The sequence below is a fragment of the Lampetra planeri genome, chromosome 17, assembly GCF_965212315.1.
Source record: "Lampetra planeri chromosome 17, kcLamPlan1.2.h2, whole genome shotgun sequence".
Lineage (NCBI taxonomy): Eukaryota > Metazoa > Chordata > Hyperoartia > Petromyzontiformes > Petromyzontidae > Lampetra > Lampetra planeri.
In genome coordinates this window covers 12419445-12440525 of record NC_136123.1, presented here as the reverse complement: position 1 = coordinate 12440525, position 21081 = coordinate 12419445, and positions in this window count along the sequence as shown.

Here is a 21081-nt window from a genome sequence, read left to right as displayed (position 1 = left end):
TCTATGCCATCTCGTCGCGCCAGGGACGATGGATGATGCAATTGGTGCTCCGCGGGCCGCCACGTTGCCTGTCCTGCCGCCGCCATTGCCCACGCGGCAAGAGGCCGCCATTTTGCGCGCTCCGTGGCGCCAAACCGCCATCTTGGCCACGCCGCGGGCCGACGCCATTTTGAATTTGCCATCACAACCACCACCATTGGAAGACGGCGGGAAGAGGAGTCGGAGTCGCCACCTTACAACGGTTAAAGAATTTTCCGTCGGTGGGGACTGGAGCGCGTTCGCCTGCCGCTTCTTGGCGGCGGTACGCACAGCAAGATGGACCGATGCGGAGGCTTTGGAGGTGTTGCCGACTCTCCTGGACGACGAATCTGTCCGATTCTTCCGTTCCATAACGACCGATAAGAAGGCAACTTTATGTGGTGTTTTTCAAGAAATGGCCGATGCTTATGAGCCACCAGATGATGCGCATCGGCGATTCGCTCAACGACAACGAGCACCAGAGGAGTCGCCCGTGGCGTTCAGGGGTGCGGTGCTGGAGCTGGCCATGGCAGCTTATCCTGAGACGCCACAGGACCTGCTCGAGCCTCTCATATTAGGGAAAATGTTGGAGCTGTCTCGGGATCTAGGGATCCCCATGCCTGTGTGTGGGCATGAGAAGCTAACTTCCCGGACGGCTGCTAAGTGTCTCGATGCGCAATTCAACCTCCGTCGCTGGAAACAAGTGACGGCGTGGACGGGGGGGCCCGTCAAAGAAGGGGATGCGCTGGGGTGGAACCCTGCGCAGGCTGTCTATGTTCCGGATGACCGGGGCCCTCAACAACTGACGGCCGCCTCCGCTCCATGGACGGGACGCGGCGGGCCGAAACCGCGCGCGGCGCTACCAGAACGGGGCCGTCAGGAGGCGAGGCCTGCGCTTCGGCGCAACGAGGCCGAATGTTTCCGCTGCGGGCGTAGGGGCCACTACGCCAGAGACTGCTGGGCCCGCTTCCCGGCTCCGCCGCAGCAGGAGGCCTCGGCACCGGTCAAGTCGGCTAAAGATCCTCCGAAACAGGCATGTCGGCACGCACCAGACACTCGGCAAGGCTTTACACCTCACCCATCACCGTCGTTGCGCCATCCTAACGTTGTGGTTAAAGCATGCCCTTCGACGGGGCCTTGTCGCTCGGTCACGCAGTGGCGCAAGTTGGCACGGAGAGTCGTCGCGGCCGCTACGGGCTCGTCCACTGTACCGGGGTCTGTTGCTGCTGACTCTCCCCTGCCTGCGTCCATTGATCTTGCTAGAGCGCCTGTCGTACCTGTTCCAGACAGGCCGGCCGTGACATTGCGGGGGACGAGGGGCCCTGCTCGGAGGACGCCTGCCAGGTCTGCGGGACCTTCGAGCCCTGCAGCCCTTCCGACCCAGCTGCGGGCACGGTCACAGGACAAGCCCAAGACTAACTCTTTAGGGACACGGGACGGCGATGGACTTCCAGCTGCGACAGGGGGATTACCCCCTGTCATTCCTCGACTTTCATCGCGTTCCCGTTCTGCGAGTGGGCCGCCGACTGTCCGGGACGGGCCGGCGACCCGCACACGTTCCAAATCGCTTACGTTTCGTTGATTGTTGCTGTCTTGTTATTTTTTTCTTACAGTTGTATTTATTGCATGCTTTTTGTACGTTCGTTGATGTTAATTGCGTTGTTGTTGTTGTTCTTGCTGTTACATTGTATGCTTAGTGTCCTTTAGGGGGGGAAGCTCGGTTCGCCGCATTACGATTTGCTATTGGTCAGCCGAGGTCGGCTGGGATTTTTCTACGGGGGAGGGTGGTGTAATGCGGGCGTAAGCGACCTTCCGGATGTGACGTCACGGGGGGTGGAGTCATGTGACGTGGGTGGAAGGTTCGGGTCCTTAAGCGGGTAAACCGGAAGGGGAAGTCAGTCGGGGTGTGAGCGGAAAAGAGTGAGGCCACGCGGGCGGGTGAGAAGAGGGGGGGGCACCGACGGCTATCGGGAGCCAACCCCGAAGACAAGAGGAAGCTGCGGAGTGGTGTGCAGCTGCAGAGGAGACAGCCAGAAGGGCTGCGTGTTAGAGGCAGCGGTGTGGCTGCCAGGAGGAGCTGCGGAGAGAGAGAGAGACAGCACGAGGCTGCCAGGAGGTGGAGAGAGAGGAGTTGCAGGGAGTACAGCCAAGGGGGGCTGTGTGAGAGAAACAGCAGCGGGGCTGCTGTTGTGGATCGGGCCGACATTGGAGTCAGCACCGTGGAGAAGCTACAGAGTAAAGACAGCCGTGTGGGTGTAAAGCACGAACCGAATAAAGGACACTGAGCCAGACATCGTGGTCCAGTCGTTTATTACACCTGTAGTAAGGAGAGTTGATCGCTTGAGTGGAAGGTGGCGAGGAGGAGAGGTGGTAAAACCTTTGTCTGGGCAAGTGTCATGCCCGCTCGCCATACAGGTTCTTTCAAGTCGCAATTGCCCGTTTGACCTCCGAATTTCGTTCGGTTTCCGGGGCAATAAACGTTCGGATATATCGTTCGAACACCGATTTGCTCTAGTTTTGGTGCGTTTGATCTCCGAGGTTCTACTGTACAATATAAACCACTGATCTTTTTACAACAGTAATATAGCTAATATTCCAACAAGCTAGTCGACATTCCCAATTGCAATCCTAAATTTCATACTCATGAATATTCTTAATTAATTAATAAATTGCTTTGCATGCACATCTGAAGGTTTTTTTTATTTAAAAAGAGGATAACGTCGTCATGATTGAACTAGAGTTGGGAAACCCATGGAGTATTGATTTGAAGTTTTTGTGACTGCAGGAATCCATACTCTTTGGTTCTTTCGGTATAGTCACGTAGGTAGAACATAATTAATGAATCGCGACGTTTCGATTGCAACACGAGCAATTGTCATCAGGTGGAACTGCTGAACAAGAAAGGGCTGCTGCAACAAGAGGTTATATATAGGTTTGAGGTGGGTGTCACCCAAGGGTAAGTAGGCGGGGTCAGAGATGGAAAGGAGTACCGTTGCCGCACACACGCACAACAGCTGCGTTAAAGGGAGAGATTGTCATGTCAATGTAAACGAGTTTAATGCGAAGATAGCATGTCTGTGTCAGAGGACCGGGTATAGCGCCACCTCGTGGGCAACACAAGCTGTGGCGTTGGCTGCTGTACAGTGAGAGGCCAGCGTATCAACGCAAGAGAACCATCGTAACGCTGGCCGTGCCAGTGAGACTTACAGCCCATTAAACAAAGAGAGCTACCATTACATCGAGGCAAAAGGGAACAGCGGTGGCTATGTTATTGAGACCTTAGTCTGTTAATGGAAAGACATTTAATAAGATAATTGTTTTTTTACCCTTCTATCTGGCAACAAAACTGACACCTTTTTACAAGGAGTCATGTTTGTATAGACCGCAATACCTGCAGTCAAAACCAATTATCATATTTTTACTGGCAAATGAGGTTCCCATAGTGTAGCCATTTAATAAGGTTATGTAATTTAAAGAGTCGGAAATAACTGCTTAACAATGGCAGCAAGGATGGAAACATCACAGCAAGTTATGACTTTATCTGGTTAATAACATCCTTCCAATGATTGCAAATTTTTTACGCATCTTCTCAGTTGAAATTGTGTCCGTATTTATATATCTGGATGGTTTCATGGACAAATTTTTGAAGGTAGCTTGAAGGTTTGCAGAGTACCTTGGTCTTGGAAAAAACAATATCGTGTGAACCCACCGCGTTGAAACAGTGATCAGCCACGGCAGAGGTATTGGTTCTGCCGTGTTTCAAATCTGCCTTGTGTTCGCGAACACGGTCTGAGACATGTCGTTTCGTTTCCCTGATGTAACTGCTACCACCGACACAACTTAGTCTGTAGACACCAGGGTATTGCATGTCAGGAATCACATCCTTCACAGATGGGATCAAATCACGGATTTTGTGTACTGTGTTGAATCGAACCTGGATTTTGTGTTTGTTCAAGATTTTGGAAATATTTTTGGTAAAACTTGCTAGGTATGGCAAGGTGATGGTTTTGATTGGGTCCTCAGATGGTTCTCTCCCCATGGTTGGGGATACAGCTTTGCAGATTGTGTGGTTTGAATATCCATTCATCTTGAGTGCTTGGTGTACGTGCTCCAGCTCACTGGCTAGGTGTTGCTGGTCGGAGATGCAACGTGCCCTATGGTGTAGTGTTTTGATGAGGAAGTTATTCTGGGCTGGATGGTGGTGGGAATCAGGCTTTAGATGGGAATGTGAAGGCTGCTGGCCCCCGGCTCCTCCCCCGGGAGAGGGATGATGTCGGGGGAGCTGCTGCCTCCTGACTCCTCACTCGTGTGAGAGCAGCTGTTCCCCGATTCCTCGTTCGGGTGAGGGCTGCCGCGCCGCGGCCCCTCGAATCCGCGACCCCACCATCTCCGAGTCTTGTCTGTGGGGCATAACTCGGGGCTGGCGCTCGGCTGCCTGGAATTAATCCTTCGCTCCTCACTCACACTCCTCCAAACATTAGTAGGAGACTCCCTGCACGCCACAGCCCACACTCGTGTACACGCAGCCACCCAAACGCGACGTCTCCGCTCTCACAACCACGTGCACCAATCGCACGCGCAGAACGGGGGGTTAGGGGTCAAAGGGCAGTGATGTCACTCGCACACGCGCCGCCGCCGAGAGTGGGTAATGGAGATTATTTAAAGGGCTGTGGGGCGGGTATTCGGGATTGGTTTTAGCACGAGCGTTGCTGTACGCTGGGGAATTAGAGAAATACGTTAATCGTCCTCCTGCTCCTCTGCGCAATGATTAATAACTAGCGAGAGTTTTCGTACACCAGACTCGGGCACAACGGTCGCAGTACTCGACTGGATGTGCGCGTAGGACTCTTGCGCAATGGTCGCCCCGATATAGTTATACACGCACCAATCTCCGCGTTACGACGAGCGTACTCACGCCACCACGCACTCTCCCCATACTCGCAGAAAACACACAAAACTGTTTATAGATTACTAATGGTTTATTCCCGGTGTGCCCGATACTAAATATCCCGGAGCCCGAAGCCGAAATCAGTAGGGTAACTAACCTGTTTCACGACGGTCTAAGTCCAATCTATCCTGTCTATTCAGACTTACTCTCCCGAGGAATTCTCACTCTGTTCTCTACTTCTCTCTCGTACTCATAGTTCGACTCGTACGAAGTTCGGAGAGCTCGTCCTGGCTGCACTGCGATGCGTCACACAGACGCTTGAGTGCCCGGAGAGTAGACTGCGTCGATCGCTGACTCGAGAAGAACACGAACTCATTATTCCCCCCCTTTCCCTCACCTTTTATTGTGCCCTACATCAAATAAATATTTCGCTGATCCAGTGGCCTTCTCGGCCAATCAGGTCGCTTGCTCTGCGGTGTCCCATCACTTGCATCAGTGCTCTCAGCACCGTCCGTGTCCCGGTTTCTATATCAAAGGGAGCCGCCGCTATTGTTGGTGACCCCCGAGCACGTTCGTGCTCGCCCCGTATTTTGTGGCCCTACCCCCCTGCTTGCCATTGTGTGTGTGTCCTATCCGCGGTGGCTGAGTAGCCTCGTCGTGACCGTGTAATTTCACGTTAATTCGCGGCACCGCAGTGCCATTTAATCCCAGGGAAGCCTCGGCCAATTCCCTGGCCCCAGGAAACCATGGAAAAGGTTCCCCACGAGGAGGGCTCCTTGGTGAAAACCTGTAGGCCAGGTGACTTCTCCACGAGGCCCTATGTGGGTATGTGTGTGTGTGTTCATGTGGGGGCTGGTGAGGGAAGAGCAGCGTCGGCCAAGCTGCTTTGTTGTATTGGTATCGCGGGTGCAGCGCCGGCAGAGCGGCTTCGCCGCTGTGGCATCACAGGAATCCGTGTGGGTGGCTTTCCTGTAGACAGAATGTCCCAACGAGCCATCAGGTCTTTTCTCGATCAAAACATCCAGAAATGGTAGCTTGCCATCATTTTCTACTTCCACGCAGCTGTTGTGCTTGCGTGTGGCGACGGGACTCCTTTCCATTTCTGACTCTGCCTACTTACCCTTGGGTGACACCCACCTAAAAACCTTTCTATAACCTATGTGACTTTAACAAAATAACCAAAGAGTACCATGGAGTATGTTATATGTAATGAACTCTGTCATATCACTGCAAAGAAACTCTAATCCTAACGTGAACAAAACTTCAAAATTTCAACTTCAAGATTAGCTTAACTCTGAGTATAATCATACAGGCAGATATCGTTGAACGCAGGGGTAACGTTCTTGGAAAATGCCATATTGGGAAAAACCACGTTCGACAATCAAGTTTATTGGAGTTGCATTTCTGTGTCAACCCCTCCCTCTTTAACTAATTCCACACGATTTATACCGTTGTTATTATGCTAAAAGATGCTGAGTCACTCTCCATTTCGTGTGTTTGTGTGTACATTCTTGATTTTTCAATTTCACCTCAATTTAAACCCCCATCTCCATTCTTCTTTCCGCACCGTGACACTCATGCCCATAACTCGCCCCCGACATTTAATTGCCAGTGCGGTGCTGGCCCCTAACAAAGTCACTTGAACGTGAATGATTTGCCATTTAGGCGTCCATATGAACTGACACATTTTCTGCGTGTTCTGACTCGTAAGGATTTTTAGAACTTCTTCATTTTTGTAAAAAAATCTCCAGAACAAAGAGCGCTTTGACGAATTAGTGTTGTACGGGATCGCCCTTAGCGAGATCTGCCTGTATGTTATACCAGGCAGATCTCGCTAAACACGACCCCATCGAACGATAATTCGTTAGAGCACTCTTTGTTACTATAACATATAGCACGGCCGGCCGGGCTGCAAGGACACAGCACCTACGATGCTGGCAGTGAGGCTGGTACAACAGAATGGGGAGCCCTTCTGATGCCAGCAGGGTGTGCGGCAACAGGGCGAAAAGCCCAGAGCAGCGGGATGATGACTGCCCGTCATCCCACAAACACCCACGCACACAATGAAATAGTGCTCACCACAAACCTATCTCTATCCACTGCTACCGTTATCGTATCTTCTCTACTCACTGCTGCTCCGTCTCTCTCCCTGGCACCAACCGCTCCAGCTCCAATCCCAAACCAGACTCCCGTCTCTCCGTTATGCTATCCTCTTATCCCCACACCAATCAGTCCCAATCAATTATCTCACCCCCCCGCTTTGTCACTCGCCCCCAGGCCCCCAGCCTCACGTGGCCTTGTTATTCCCGCCAGAGCGGCACCGGTCATTAACTACTCACCCTCCTAACCAATCACCGGCCTGCATCCTCGGTTACCCCCTAACACCTGTCGCCCATCTTAACGACATCTCCCTCACGCCCGACAACAACAACCCCGTCCTCAGATACCCCCCACTGTACACCGCTCGCTTGCATAGCAACAGAACAACCGAACGTGTGGCGCGTCATATTTCAAGTCCTACACCTGTATAAAAGACAACTGTTCACAGAAGCAATCAATCAATCCGATTCCAAACTCTCCACCATGGCCAAGACCAAAGAGCTCTCCAAGTATGTCAGGGACAAGATTGTAGACCTACACAAGGCTGGAATGGGCTACAAGACCATCGCCAAGCAGCTTGGTGAGAAGGTGACAACAGTTGGTGCGATTATTCGCAAATGGAAGAAACACAAAAGAACTGTCAATCTTCCTCGGCCTGGGGCTCCATGCAAGATCTCACCTCGTGGAGTTGCAATGATCATAAGAACGGTGAGGAATCAGCCTAGAACTACACGGGAGGATCTTGTCAATGATCTCAAGGCAGCTGGGACCATAGTCACCAAGAAAACAATTGGTAACACACTACGCCGTGAAGGACTGAAATCCTGCAGCGCCCGCAAGGTCCCCCTGCTCAAGAAAGCACATATACATGCCCGTCTGAAGTTTGCCAATGAACATCTGAATGATTCAGAGGACAACTGGGTGAAAGTGTTGTGGCCAAATGAGACCAAAATGGAGCTCTTTGGCATCAACTCAACTCGCCGTGTTTGGAGGAGGAGGAGGAATGCTGCCTATGACCCCAAGAACACCATCCCCACCGTCAAACATGGAGGTGGAAACATGCTTTGGGGGTGTTCTTCTGCTAAGGGGACAGGACAACGTTACCGCATCAAAGGGACGATGGACGGGGCCATGTATCGTCAAATCTTGGGTGAGAACCTCCTTCCCTCAGCCAGGGCATTGAAAATGGGTCATGGATGGGTATTCCAGCATGACAATGACCCAAAACACACGGCCAAGGCAACAAAGGAGTGGCTCAAGAAGAAGCACATTAAGGTTCTGGAGTGGCTTAGCCAGTCTCCAAACCTTAATCCCATAGAAAATCTGTGGAGCGAGCTGAAGGTTCGAGTTGCCAAACGTCAGCCTCGAAACCTTAATGACTTGGAGAAGATCTGCAGAGGAGTGGGACAAAATCACTCCTGAGATGTGTGCAAACCTGGTGGCCAACTACAAGAAACGTCTGACCTCTGTGATTGCCAACAAGGGTTTTGCCACCAAGTACTAAGTCATGTTTTGCAGAGGGGTCAAGTACTTATTTCCCTCATTAAAAAACAAATCAATTTATAACATTTTTGACATGCGTTTTTCTGGATTTGTTTGTTGTTATTCTGTCTCTCACTGTTCAAGTAAACTAACCATTAAAATTATAGACTGATCATTTCTTTGTCAGTGGGCAAACGTACAAAATCAGCAGGGGATAAAATACTTTTTTCCCTCACTGTAGATTGGCTATTAAATCTATAATTTATAAACAAAAATAGACTTTGCTTACTATTTTACAAGATGCTGCACCAATCCGCTCTGTCTTATCTCACTGAGCAATGTATACTCGCCTCAATGGACCCCAGACGATGCACTCTACAATTCACAGCTCATGGTGATCTACTGTACCCATGCACACACATTGTGCTGTTTCGGGTTCTTTGGTCCAAAGACCGGTTACTTGCATATGTTCTGGATCTATCCTTGAGTCTGAGTCAGCTTACAACATACTTAAAAGAGTAAAACTTAGTATGCAAGATCAGTGCGCATTTACATCGTACATAGCTAACCATGCTAATTGGAGGTGCGGGATGCTCACCTGACATCTAATGCTCACGAAACACCCCCAATACTCCCATGACACCATTCACCAGTCATCCACTTGACCCTCACCAGAAACAACTGACACGTCACTACTCGGTAGACACCACACTACTTTTCTGACATTTAGACACCCTAAACTGATGAATTCAGTAGAAATCACTCACCACTCACCCGCCACCAGCCTCATCGTTAATACACACTCACTAGACCAATTTACTTGATAATTACACCACTAAACTACACCGTCAACTCCAATTACACTGAACTGTACTCCAGCAAGGCACTGCACAACATCACAATGGTACACTACTCCACATCACTCTTAGTGTGCCACTCCTAAGCACAGGTGAACCGAAATGAAGAACCGACATTTACCAATAAAACTTTAATAAAAACAAAACACAACTAAACAATCACAATAACCAGCCCACTCGCAACTCCCCCAAAAAGTCACCCAACCGCACAATTGGGTCTTGACTCTGGAAACTCTTCCGGGCCTCACGCCGGAGTAGCTTACAGCCTCAGTCAAGACTCCTGGGCTCAGGAACAACTTGCAGTCTCAGACCACTGAGCTAGATTCAGTAGCGGCTTGTAGCTTGTTGTATATATAGGCCTTTATCAAAAATGTATATGAAGAATAATTCTGCCAATAGATCTTTAATAATAATCAATCGGGGTGTAGCATGGAGCACAAAAAAGGTGTAACAAAACACGATCACCCCTCACTCCGCTGCCCTCACAAGCCATACAAGAAGGCAGTTGGAGATAAGCCATAACATATAAAAAAAAACTCGGTGAAAGGCGGGGGGGGGGGCATAAAACGCAGACACAAAACAGGGCAAACGGACGTTACAACTGGCGTTTTTTTTTTACTTCGGTAAAAGTTCGAAACTTAGCAACAAGAACAAATCATATTCTTATATTCTTGGTTTTTTCGGTAAAGTCATGTATAAGGGAAATAATAAAATAATAAAAATATAAAACAATAAAAAAGTCTCACGACGTTTCGACTGCAACACAAGCAATCATTATCAGGTGTGAAATCCACAGCAAAAAAATTTGAAAAAAGTGGCGGTTTTTTCCTAACGTCAGCACCACATACAGCGATTTGGCAGTTGGTCAGATGGACGAGTCCATCTATGTTCGGAAAAGAGGAGGGGGGGAGCAGAAAATAGAATGCGGTCTGAAAGTCACTGTAAGCGTGAACACAATCAATTAGGACCCGAAATGGTTTATCAAATCCTTCCAATGATTGCTAAGCCAGAATCCATCTTCTCGGTTGAAATTGTCTGTGTTTGTATATGTGAACAGCCTCATGAACGAATCTCTCATGGTAGCCAGATGGCTTGCACAGAACCTCTGTCTTGGAGAAATCAATGTCATGTGAGCCCACTGAATTATAACAGTGATCTGCCTTGGCCGAGGTGTTGGTCCTACCGTGTTTTATGTCTGCTTTGTGCTCACGGATGCGGTCAGAGACATGTCGTTGCCTTTGTGGTAGTAACTACTATTGTAGTAGGTTCCAGGAGACTGGGACGACGTAGTTGGAGGCACACTTATTTATTAAGCACAAAGTACATAACAGGCCGAGATGTACAACACTCGAAGGGGTATCGGCCCCTTCACTCGTGTAACAGGGAGATCAACACTCTATGTCACAGCTAGCCTTACTCCTAGGTCCTCCACTACAGGGCTAGGGGAGGCTAGCTAACCCAGCTCTGGTTAAGCTGGGATTATGGCACCCTGAGTCCCCAGACCGGCTCTTACAAGAGCATCGGCTCTGGGCTCTTGGGGCCACGCCACTGGCTTGTCCTGGTCGGTCCTGAGAAGGACAGCGATCCAGGGGAGTCCCAGGGCCTATCTAGCAGGTCTTCTTGCTTCGCTGGTTAAGGCTGAACACTGAACCCCGAGCCCTCTGGCTCACCGCCTTATATAGCAACTCCCCCACTGAGGGGTGGGGCCGTGGGGGATCCCAGCGCCGTGTTAGCCCCCCAGGCTAAACGGTGCGGACGTGGATGTAAGCACTTCTCGGCGTACGGGCATAACCACGCCCAGTGTGTTTGTTTGCCCTCCGTAACACCTCTACATCACCCCCCCCCCCTGTATAGCCCGCAGCCGTCCCGGCTGCAACAAAATCACAATAAAGATGCATCCCCCCCAAATCCGTGTGTGCCTCACGCAATTAACAAGAACAACAACAACAATCAACAACAACAACAAGAAAGAGAAAAATAACCCGACGCACCCCCCCCCCCGAATAAATACCCATACCGTAAAAAAAACCCCCATATATACAATTTCCAGGACCCCCACCCCACTCCGCGACCCCCGCAAGGGCCGCACAAGCGGCCGATCTCACAAAAGTATGTGCGTTTTGGCGCGCGTTCTTGCAGCGGGGCCGTCACAAGGGGCAACCCCGGTTGGCCCAGTGGTGGGAGTCAACAGTCCGGGTGCGAGAGTGTCTGGCTTCGCTGCTGAGTGACCCCCGACCCCCCCGGGAGGGGTTGGCGGTCGTGAGCACGTCAATCCTGGTGCACCTGGAGGTGGAACAGTCGGTGGCAAGTTAGGCGAAAGCAGCGAAGTCGGACTCCGGGAGTCGGTGGACCCCTCACATGTTTGGCCACACGTGTGTGTGGTAGGAACATGGGGCGCAAGGAACGGTTTCAACCGGGAGGGGTGCACGAACCACCGATGCTACCCCCATCGGATACACACACATTGTGGCCGCAAGACCTGCACCACTTCCACGGGCCCCCGCCACGGCCGCACCAGCTTAGACGAGGTCGCCAGTGGTATTTGGGGACAATGCAACCATGCCTTGTCACCCGGTTTCCACTGGAGCACATGTGCCCGACCCAGCCTGAGCCTCTCATTCGCCCTTTGGCGGAGATCTGAATTCTGGATGGACACCTCCCGCGCCTCTGTCAATTTAGCGATATTGAATTTGACATGGTCGGTCAATTTCGATTTAGCCTGTGGCGTGGAGATCTGCAGCTGAGTCGCAACAGGTGAGTTAGCCTCGCGGCCGTACATTAGGAAGAAGGGCGAAAATCCGGTCGCCGCATGGGGAGCCATTCTGTATGCAGCCAAAACCCCCGGAATATGAAGGTCCCAATCGGTCTGGGATTCAGAGACCTGTTGGGACAGCATGGACGTGATAGTCCGATGCAGACACTCCACCATCCCGTCAGTTTGCAGATGATATGGGGAGGTACGAATTTTTTTCGTTCCCAGGAGCTCGCATACTTCGTGTAGAAGTTTACCCGAATTTTTTTTACCCTGGTCGGTCAGCAGCCGCTCCGGAGCACCTTTGTCGAGGACGTAGCCCTGGACAAAGGCCTCCGCGATGGCTGCTGCCGACTGGTTTGCGAGGGGCCAGGCCATAGGCCATCGCGTAAAATATTCTACCCCGGTCAATAGGTATCTATTTCCCCTAGGTGTAGCGGGGAATGGGCCCAGAATTTCAAGCGCAATGAGCTCGTTAACCCGGGAAAATTTGATAGACTGCAATGGTGGGTTGGACCCTCGCGTTGGTGGCTTCCGTTGCGCGCACTGAGTACACGACCCTTAAAGATCATCCACGTCCCTTGCCATGCCCGGCCAAGAAAAATCCAGCTGGAGCATGGCAAGGGTTTTGTGAGTACCCAGGTGAAGGAGTCGCTCATGCACAGCCCACACCACTCTACCCCTCAATGTGGAAGGCACCACCAGCCGGTGGCGGCGGGATCTCCCGTCCCAATGCATCAAAAGACCCTGAAATAACCCCCACGAGTCGACATTTCCCCCCCCCCCTGACCAACTCCCCCGATGCGACGGCGCAAAGCGAGGAGGGAGGTGTCCTCCATTTGGAGGCGCCCCCACTCCGCAACAGACAACCACAGCAAAGAATCCCTCCTTTCTTGCTCAATAGGACCCGCAATCAAAGGCGCATCAGCGGCGGCCGCAAGGACCAAATCAGAGATAACATTCGGAGGTCTGCAACACCCCGAACCCAGGAGGCAAGCGCACTCAGAGGTGGGCGGCAACCGCGACAGAGCATCTGCGTTCGTGTGGCGAACGCCCTTACGATAAGTAGTTTCAAAATCGAAATCCTGGAGAATCTCCAACCATCGAGACAATTGCCCCGATGGCTGTTGAACCCGCAAGGCGTACTGCAGCGCCGCATGATCTGTGCGGACGGTGAAATGTTGACCGTACAGATATGGGCGATATTGCTGAATGAAGTAAATGATTGCCAATAGTTCCCGACGGGTAACACAGTACCTTTGTTCCGCCGGAGACAACACCCGACTGCTGTACGCAACCACATGCTCTACGCCCCCAACAACCTGCGAAAGTACGCCCCCAATGCCCGTGTTGCTTGCGTTTGTATCGAGCAAGAAGGGTTTTGTAAAGTCAGGGTAACTCAATGGCGGAGCCCCCACTAGGGCGTCCCGGAGGGAGCGAAAAGCAGCCTGCTCCTCCTGACCCCAATGAAACTTGACCCCCTCGGATGTCAAGGCATGTAAGGGTTTCGCAATTGTAGCGAAATCAGCGACAAACCGTTGGTAATATGACGCGAATCCAATGAAACTCCTGACCTCCCCCACCGAGGTGGGAGTCGGCAAGGAGCTGACACATTGCGGTTTGGCGGGATCTGTGGCAATACCTGAACGTCCGACAATGTGACCCAAATACCGCACCGATTCGCGGAGCAAATGACACTTCTGGGGCTTGAATTTCAAATTAGCAGCCCGCATTTTGAGGAAAACGGCACACAACCTCTGGAGGTGTTCATCGAATGTTTTACTAAAGATGATGACATCGTCTAAGTAAATCAAACATGAATCCCACTGCAACCCAGCCAGGACCAATTCCATTAATCGCTGAAAAGTTGCCGGCGCTGAATGTAGCCCCATCGGCAAGCGGTTAAATTGGAAAAGGCCGTGCAGCGTACGGAAAGCAGTTTTCGGTTTAGATTCATCATCCAGAGGGAGCTGCCAGGACCCGGACAATAAATCCAATGTGGAGAAGAACCGCGCCCCCGCCAGGGCATCAAGCGATTCATCCATCCGAGGAAGCGGGTATGCGTCGGCTACAAAAATCTTGTTCAGCCGACGAAAATCGACACAAAACCGCAATGAGCCGCCGTGTTTTTTAACTAAGACGATCGGCGCACCCCAAGGGCTGGTAGAAGGGGATATAATATCCGCAGCCAGCATGTCGTCTACGGCCGATTTGACATGATCCTTTTCGGCGGGACTCAACCGAAAAGGATTTTGGCGGATTGGCGCGCTGTCACCCGTGTCAATATGGTGTCGCAGCAGTTTAGTACACCCAATATCGTATTTGTTTTGACTTAAAACGTCGGAAAACTCGCGCAGGAGGATTCGAAGCCTTTCACGCTTGGAGTGGGATAGGTCCGATGATCCCGCACAAAGTGCATCCAGCCACCCCTCATCACGGTCCGAATGCGGTCGCGCCGGCGGAGTGGCGCTCACCTGAGCAATGACCGGTTCCTCACAGGGTACCGGCGTCGCGTGCGCAAGCACGGTCCCTTCAGGAACCACAGCCGTTCGCGATCCCACGTTGAGGACCGCGATGAAGGGGTCCCCGTCCCCTTTCACAATGGTCTGGGCCACCATCAAATCGGGTCCGTTGACCCCGGCCCTAGATGGTCCCAACAGAACCCCCCGATCCCCAAAGCCCTGGGCAAATGGTCGCCGCAGCCTAAGAGGCACGAGCATCTGAGCTCCCGGCGGTACGCATACCGTCCTCGCAACCAGCGCCTGTACCGTCGCAAATGCCGTACGGACAGTAGCGGGGGAGGACAAAAACATCATACGTCGGCCCGACGGGAGTTCGATGCAACCCTGGTCGACCAAGATACGAATCGGCATTTTGGCCAAGAAATCCGTCCCCAACAGGCACGGAACCGCCAGCGAGGAGGAGACCAATATCGGGCCGGATAATTTGATGTCCCCAATACAAATTTGCGCGCAGATCTGTCCGATAATGCCCAGCGAGCCCCCGTTAGCAGCGTAACATGGAACATCAACGGGGAGCAAAGGACGGCTTTGAATGGGGAGAATGTTATAAATCAAATCGGACACAATAGTTGCCGATGTTCCCATATCAACTAAGACCCGCACCTCAACCCCATCAATATGCCCCACAACGACCGACGACCCCGACGACGCGGCAACAACGCGATGGGCCAACTCGGACCACTGGCCCGGTTGGAACGCACTCCCCACTGTGGCACATTTTGGCATGAAGACAGGCAAATTTTGACCCCCGTTCGTTGCAGTGCGTGAGTGTGTCACAGGTGTGTGCGTAGGCCAAACATGTGGGGTGCCACGACTCGCCGGAGTTTGCTGGTGAGGCTTGGGTAGAGGTGCGACTTCTGGCCGAGGCATCGCCCCGTGCTGTCGAGGAGCCCAGCATCCCGAAGCCACATGGCCCCGGAGGCCACAGTTGTAGCAGCGCGTGAGCACCCCAGACGGCTTGGGCTGATCCTGGCGGCTCGGTCCATCCCGAGCCGGTCGTACCCCGGCTCTCCACTCCATCGGGCGATCCACAGCGCAGACCTCTTCCGATGGGAGGGTGGTTGCAGCCACGGTATGGCCGGCCGCCGCCTTGCTGGCCTTGCGACGCTGGGACAGCAAGTTAGCGTGGATGTGCCACGCGGCCCGCAGGGAACACATCTCCGTGTCGTCTTGCACCAAGACGACAATGTCCAAATCGTCCGCCAATAGCATTATCTTCTCTGCCACCATGGCATCCACCTCTTCCTCGTCCATCCGAGAGAAAGCCGCCTTCGCTAGGGCCAGGAGAGCTGTGCGGTATGCCAGACGCGATTCCTTGGCACCCCGCTGGTGATCGTAAAACAGCTGCCTGCAGTCCGAAGGTGGTTCATAGACTGCAGACAGGAGTTGAAGCGCCATTTGCAGCATGGAGCACTTCGCTCTTGGCGCCCAGGTGAGGGTAGCGAGGGCGTCATTGTCGAGCATCGCTGGTAGCGCGCGTAGCGCCTCGTCATCCGTCCATTGTGCCATTTCTTGGTGAGCGAGGAAGCGTCTTCGGAAGGCTCCCCAGTCACCGTCTTCCCCCACGAACTCTTTGAGAGGTGGTAATCGCTGCTGTAACGCGGCGTCCGCAGTCAAAGATCGCGCCCCGTCGTTCCCGCCACTCCGCACAGTTTTGGGGGGAAGGGCGGGTGCCATCGGCGGTCGCTCTTCTGGTGACACGCCGGCCGCCATTGATGACGTGGCGGTTTCTGGTTGGCGAGAGTCGGTCGCCTGACGTAGCCCGGCCCCGCCCTCAGCACCCACTGTACTGATGGCGGCAAATCCGACTTTCAGCCCCGTAGAAATGGCGAGAACCGGCGCCACGTGTCGTCCGTCGTCCCGTGCAGCTCCTCCAGCCCCCAGGCGAGTGATTTCCTCCAACGTGGCGGCTGCCGCGTAGAGTAGCTCCGCCAGGCGGGAGTGAGCCAACAGTAGTCCGTCAGCCGACGGTCCCCACCCGTCCTGCCGTTGCGGTGTGGGTGGACTCGGCCCCGGTTGCTCGGATTCGCCCTCCGCAATCTCAGGCTCTGAGTCGGCCGAGGTTTCCTCCTCCCCCGGTTCCCTGGTACGAGCCGTTCATCTTGTATCCATCCTTAGAAGACCACTTCTGATGCCAGTTGTAGTATGTTCCAGGAGACTGGGACGACGTAGTTGGAGGCACACTTATTTATTAAGCACAAAGTACATAACAGGCTGAGATGTACAACACTCGAAGGGGTATCGGCCCCTTCACCCGTCTAACAGGGAGATGAACACTCTATGTCACAGCTAGCCTTACTCCTAGGTCCTCCACTACAGGGCTAGGGGAGGCTAGCTAACCAAGCTCTGGTTAAGCTGGGATTACGGCACCCTGAGTCCCCAGACCGGCTCTTACAAGAGCATCGGCTCTGGGCTCTTGGGGCCACGCCACTGGCTTGCCCTGGTCGGTCCTGAGAAGGACAGTGATCCAGGGGAGTCCCAGGGCCTATCTAGCAGTTCTTCTTGCTTCGCTGGTTAAGGCTGAACACTGAACCCCGAACCCTCCGGCTCACCGCCTTATATAGCAACTCCCCCACTGAGGGGTGGGGCCGTGGGGGATCCCAGCGCCGTGTTAGCCCCCCAGGCTAAACGGTGTGGATGTGGATGTAAGCACTTCTCGGCGTACGGGCATAACCACGCCCAGTGTGTTTGTTTTCCCTCCGTAACACCTCTACACTACCACAAAGGCAACTCAGTTTGTAAACGCCAGGGTACTGTATGTCCGGAATCACATCTTTTACAGACGGAACCAAATCACGGATTTTATGTAATGTGTTGAATCGGACCTGGATCTTGTGTTTATTAAAGATTTTGGAGATCAACATTACAGATTGCAGTCCACATTGGTGTCCTTGTATTATTACTTACCTTATTTTACTCTTATTCAACTCACATTGTTTTTTATTGTATCTTTCTATCTGCGTGACTTTACCAAAAGAACCAAAGAGTATGGATTCCTGCAGTCACAAAAGCTTCAAATCTAGATAGACCAAATAATACTTGGGAAGTATTAGACCGAGGGTCATCCAGCAGAGATACAAGGCGAAATAGGTCATTCACATATGGCTAAGACAAAATGTATCCCATAGAGAGAGCCTCCCAACCGCCTTTGTCTCCCAGCAGCATGTGGTAGCAATACATTACATACGTATGAAGAGGGCACCTCCCCTTGAAATATCAAACACCATGAAGGAATTCCAAACCTTGATGGAAGTACTGTAAACACTGTTCCAAACATACCTTGAGTCACTTACAGAGTCAGAACTGCAAAAGTGGTACGGTATCAAGCTATAAGAGGTAAAATAATATTTTAACTTCCAAACGGTATGAGAGAACACTATTTCAAAGGCCACAACACCCGAGCCGCGAGGGAAGAGGGGGGGGGGGAGAATGAACCTGGGCAAAAGGAACCCCTCCCTCCTTCCAGATTATTTATTGGAATCACACACACACACGTACACTGGACAAACAACTGCCCCCACAGCAAAGAGCAAAATCAAAGGAATCTCGTTCCTTTGTGAGAAGGCGAGCCGAGGGGAGAGAATGTCAGATATAAACGGAGAAACGAAACGCACAATTGAGTACTGCAGGGGGTAGGCTCCGGGGTGGGCCCTGCAATCAACCAAGGATGACGAGGCTTGCAGAGTAGTGATGAGCTGAAAGATGAAGTATCGCAAAAAGTTTATTCTACATTGAGTGCCAGCTCCCACCAGCAGCTGCAGCCCAAGAGAAAGAGTGACGAGCAACGTCAAGCAATCAACCTCGAGGAAGGGCAGAAAGCGCCAAGCATCGACCAAGCGAGCATCGCAGAAGACCAGCCGCAGCGGACGAGCTGCGAGCGCAATCGTGCACCGCCAGAGAGCATGGAGCAGGAGAGAGCGCGCAACCAGCGCAACCAGCTCTACTAAGCAAAGGTGTCTGCCACCAGCGAACGAGCTGCGAGTGCCTCGTGCATTGCCAGAGAGCACGGGGCAGGAGAGATAGCGCAACCAGCACCACTCAGCAAGGGTGTCTGCCACCAGCGAACGAGCTGCGAGTGATTCGTGCATCACCAGAGAGCACAAGCAGGAGAGAGCGCGCAACCAGCGCCACCGGGCGAGGGTGTTAGCAGTCAGCGGACGAGCTGCGAGCGCGATCGAGCACCTTCAAAGACAAGCGTCGTGCCAACTCAGCTCATCCAGCAGTGAAAGGAGCCTGCAGCTGCCGCCGAGCGAGAGAGAGCGCCGTGTGTATGAAACTCCACACTCACACACCCACAATGCATCGCCCAGCAGGGAACAAACTAATTTTGGTACAAGAAACGCCACCTCGGCGTCTGCTCAACGCAAAGAGTTGAGCAAGGAGACGATACACTAACACACACATAACGTACATATTGGGACTAATAAGAGTACTCCAAAGTTATTTCTGTGTTTCAAAAAGGGTGGCCATCCTAAGGTGGTGCGTCAACTATTAGCTGATCATGAAAAGCAATGCTGCCCATTGAGTTACGTGGATACGGTCGTTAAGAAGTATATTAGTCATTCTTTTTGTTATTTGCATAACTGTACCAATGAATTCATTGATGAAACTAAACATTTAGAAACCTACGTTACGAATCAACACACTCGCAGGAAGACTATTGTGTTGAAATCTTTCTTTTGACCACAGAATCTTGCCCGTGAATTTATCGAAGCCCTTAGCCAATTGATAAGCATTTTCTAGACAGACAGGCACACTGCCGCACACCATTGTTCCAAGACATTTCGTTAATTGCATAATCTTACCAATGCATTCATTGAGGTCTACTGTTGCTTTCGGGATATGTTTCTTTATTGCTGTTCGTATGAATAGTCACATTTATTTTAAGGACTTTTTCCCATCGCCGTGTATGCTCGCTTTACTCTGTGGAATTAACCGATTGTTCTGCTAACCAGCAGTTTAACAAACGTGATGATTGAGGGTTAAATGTACGGAGCAATGAGGAGGACATCTCCAGGAGTACTGTGTTGACATTCCAAGCATAAGAGTTCGCATATTAGAGTGTTATGTTTTTGTTTAGAGATTAAAGTTGCTTAACACAGAAGTGTCTGAGTGGTGCCTTCCTTATGATAACTGTATCCTGCGGTGAGATCTGAATCTTGAGACCTGACATAAACACACTAAAACATAATCAGTAAAAGTTAAAGCGAAATTAATCGTATTATCCCGATTGATAATACAACCCGAGACAACGAAGCATAGCCTAATTATCATAATTGCATACATTAGCATAAGTTCATAATTAGAATAATTTCGGCTAATGACATATTTTTCAATTTTCATTTAATTTGTATATTTTTTATTAATTTTAAAAAACCCGTGTATAGATGTAGTGGTGTTAACTACTCGCTGTTCGCAAGCTGTGAGAGAGCAGTTAGTAAACAAGGTTCTCCCGCTCAATCAAACAGTCAGGGTTAAATGGGGTGAGGTAGGATCCAAACGCCAGATTGGGATGGACCAATCGGAGGGGTCCACGAGGTGGCCGGGGATTGGTCAACCCGGCCACGAACAGGTATAAAAGCCGGAGCGCTGAGAGCTCTTGGTTGGTTCTGCTACACGAAGACCCAAGTCGGCTGAAGACAGCTAGGACCCTGGACCAAGCCTTCCAGCCCTTATCAGGGCTGGGGCTCAGTGTAACCATTGGTCAGGGGAGATAGGTCCTGGATAGGACCCTGGCTCCCAGCCTTCCCGCCCTTGTGAGGGCAAAGGTCCTGAGCGACCAGAGGTCAGGGACCCGCCGGGCCAGCGGCGGGTCAGTGTGCCACCCCTAGGTCCCAGCCGGAGGACGCCAGGCTAGCGGGAAGATTAGATAGACAGCAAGTCCGAAGGCTGTACCTTCGTAGAATAGGAGCGAAGAGTAAGTGTGAGCTGTGCCATAAAAAAGTTTAGAAGTCCGTCCTTTACAACACAACTGGCGTCAGAAGATGGAAACAAGACGAACGAACCGCACGCGAGGTCCCGACAACGCAAGCTCCGACTCACCTGTGGGGGCTGAGGGCGGCGCTGAAGACGCTGGCATGCCGACAGCCACCCCACCACCAGCGGTGCAGCCGATCGCCGCGAGCGGCGGCATCCCGACTGCTCACGCCCGTCTCGTCCAGCTACTGCATGCTGCAGCAGCCATCCTCGAAGAGATTACCTTGGGGGCTGCGGGCGGAGCGGAGCGACCGACGGCGGACATTCCCGCCATCACAAACCCGGAAGAGATCGTGTTTCCCGCCGATGGGTCACGTGATTCCGCCGGAAGCGGAAGTCACGGGCATGATGGGAACTCCGGCGGCCAATCACGGCACACAGCGTCATCAGAGCACGACGCTGCCTCTGCAGGACCCTCCAACAACGCTACATCATCACGGCTGCGACGCCGTACAGTAAATGTCATGGATCAGGCGATCGCCGCGT